Source organism: Marmota monax, unplaced genomic scaffold (assembly GCF_021218885.2).
Source record: "Marmota monax isolate L192 unplaced genomic scaffold, Marmota_monax_Labrador192_F-V1.1 WCK01_AAM20220418_F8-fsc00131, whole genome shotgun sequence".
Lineage (NCBI taxonomy): Eukaryota > Metazoa > Chordata > Mammalia > Rodentia > Sciuridae > Marmota > Marmota monax.
In genome coordinates this window covers 4478834-4481923 of record NW_026693141.1, presented here as the reverse complement: position 1 = coordinate 4481923, position 3090 = coordinate 4478834, and positions in this window count along the sequence as shown.

Below are 3090 nucleotides of genomic sequence, written 5' to 3'. Positions count from 1 at the left end.
CTCAGGAACTTCCGTTCTGAGGGGTTAAGATCCGCCTCTTGAAGCAATCTCCCACGCAAGAGTCTAATCGGAGGACCCGCCCCTTCCTGGTGCTTTTAGGAAGAGGATTTAAGGATGATCGCATTATGTAAGACCAAACTTAGGTTGATCGGTTCCTTTATTAATCAGAATATTTAGGTTGGTAAAGAATCTTTAGAGCTTTCAGCGGGGACAAGGGACTCAATGTACCGTATTTCACCGAATAATCATCGCAGATTATATGCCTTTTTTTTTAAGCAAAAAAGCGGGGTACGAGAATTATATGAAGTTGTTTTTTTTTTTTTCTTTTTTTTTTTTAGAAAAAAAATTGTGCTGATATTACTTAAAAATCATTTATTGCGGGCTGGGGTTGTGACTCAGCGGTAGAGCCCTTGCCTAGCATGCACGAGGCCCTGGGTTTGATCCTCAGCACCACATAAAAATAAACAAAGAAAATAAAGATATTGTGTCCAACTACAACTAAAAAATAAAATATAAAAAATAAAATAAATCGTTTATGGGCCAGGCATGGTGGCGCACTCTGTAATCCCAGCGGCTCAAGAGGCTGAGGCAGGTGGATCAAGAGTTCAAAGCTACCATCAGCAACTTAGTGAGGCCCTAAATAATTCAGCGAGACCCTGTCTAAATAAAACACACAAAAAAAGGGCTGGGAATGTGGCTCAGGGTTAAGTTCCCCTGGGTTCAATACCCGGTACAAAAAAAAAAAAAATTTATTACAGGGCTAGAGGTGTAACAGTGGTGGTGTGTTTGCCTAGCATGTGCAAGGAAGGCCCTAGCTTCAGTCTCTTGTACCACAAAAACAAAGTAAAAATAATAAAACATCACTTATTATTAAACTGTCTTTAGAGCAGGATTAGGATGCACAGAATACTTGTGAATATACATTGAACTGAATAGTCCAAATCGATGCGCATCATTTCTTCCTAACAGTTTATTTATTTATTTATGTACCTGCGATTGAACTCAGGGGCACTTTAACACATCCCAGGCCCCATTTTGTATTTTATTTAGAGACAGGGTCTCACTGAGTTGCTTAGCACCTCGCTTTTGCTGAGGCTGCCTTTGAATTCGTGATCCTCCTGCCTCAGCCTCCTGAGCCATTGTGATCATAGGTGTGCGCCACCGCTCCCGGATAGTGAATATTTTTCTGGTTTGGAAAAGAAAAGAAAAAAGTTAACACATTAGTTGTTATTGATTTGTATTATAGTTGAAATATTACAATAGAGAAAACTTACTAGTGTTGCAAAATATGAATTTACAAAACTTAATCTGTCTCTGAAGATTCTGCAGGGCTACAATTTTTCACTGTAATCAGCAAGCAATTTGGGTCATATGTTGGCCAGGCGTGGTGGCGCACTCTGATCCTAGCGGCTCCTTCGCACAGATAGATTGCATCTTCGCAACAGTCTCCTAACCCAGCCTCGACTCGCCTTAAACTGAGTTTTAAGAATGTTGTTTTTGCGGGCTTCCTCTCGTGCCTTCAATTGCAACATTTCGTATAATACACTGAAGCCATGGTTACGCATTTTGTTGACGTATACAAACACTTCATCAATTTGTAGAAACTTGCCTGTGTTAAGGCCTCGAACCTTGCATCTAGAAAGGTTTGTGGTTTTCAGCTAGTCTTTTAGTTTCCGCCAGTCTCCAACCAACTTTTCTCTTTGTTTTTTATTTTTTTTTAAACATCAGTGGACTTTTATTTTATTCATATATTTGTATGTGGTGCGGAGAATCGAACCCAGTGCCTCACACATGCTAGGCAAGTGCTTTTTCACTGAGCCACAACCCCAGCCCTCTAACCAACTTTTCATTCACCGATAACACTCTGCATGCAGCTGTTTCCATGCTGTTCAGCCAACTTAATCACTTTCAGCTTGAAGCCCGCACAATAGTTTTTATATTTACCCGTAACCAGCAAGAAATGCTTTGCACATTGAAATATCGCAAAAGGCAGTGAAGTTTATATCACAGGAAGATGCACCTTGAACCATACATACCCCGTCTGCTGGCAGCTTCCTGGGCGCACTGCCCTTGCACCCACAGCCCTCGGTTGGGTTGAGTGACAGTACCGTCCGTACAGCAGCGCTCTAAACAACCTGCGCTGGTCGGCTCTCTAGGAAATGCACGGACACAGCGCATGCGCTGAGAATTCTAGGCTGAAAGCTGGCAACGCCGGCGAAGGCAAATGGCACATCCCCATAGGCCACTGGTGAAGACCCTGGTGTTCCGTTTACCTTTTAAGCGGCGCGATGAACTGAATTATACCGTGCGACGATAATGCAATAAAAAGTTATCAACCATGCCGGGCGCCGTGGCGCGGGCCTGTAATCCCAGCGGCTCGGGAGGCTAAGACAGGAGAATCGCGAGTTCAAAGGCAGCCTCAGCGAAGGGCGAGGCACTAAGCAACTCAGTGAGACCCGGCCTCTAAACAAAATACAAAAAAGGGCTGGAGATGTGGCTCAGTGATCAAGTGCCCCTGAGTTCAATCCCCGGTACAAAACAAACAAACAAACAAACAAACCAATTTTTGGACTGAAAAACCTGGATGACCACGATTATGAGGTGAAGTATGGTAATCTTAGAAAACACGTTGTGGGCCCGCATGGTGGCACTCACCTGTATAGTCCCAGCAACTCAGGAGGCTGAGGCAGTTGGATTGCAAGTTCAATGCCAGCCTCAGCAATTTAGCAAGGCCCTGAGGCCCTGTCTCAATATAAAAAGTAAAGAGGGTTGGGGATGTGGCTCAGTGGGTAAGCACTCTTGGGTTCAATCCCTGGTACAAAAAAAAAAAGAATAAAAGGAAAGAAAGAAATCATGTTGTGGGTGGATATAGAAATATGTGGCATTTGACGCCATTGCACACTCCCTCCTTTGTCTAATATATTTATTGAACATATCCTGTTGACACTGCACTAAACATGGCAATGACAGTAGTGAATAGAGGTGACGTGGTGCTTAGTGGAGTTAGACATCAAACAAGTATTTTTTCTACAGTTTTTGTTATTGTCGTTGTTTGTTTGTTTTGCAGTGCAGTGCTCAGGATTGTTACCC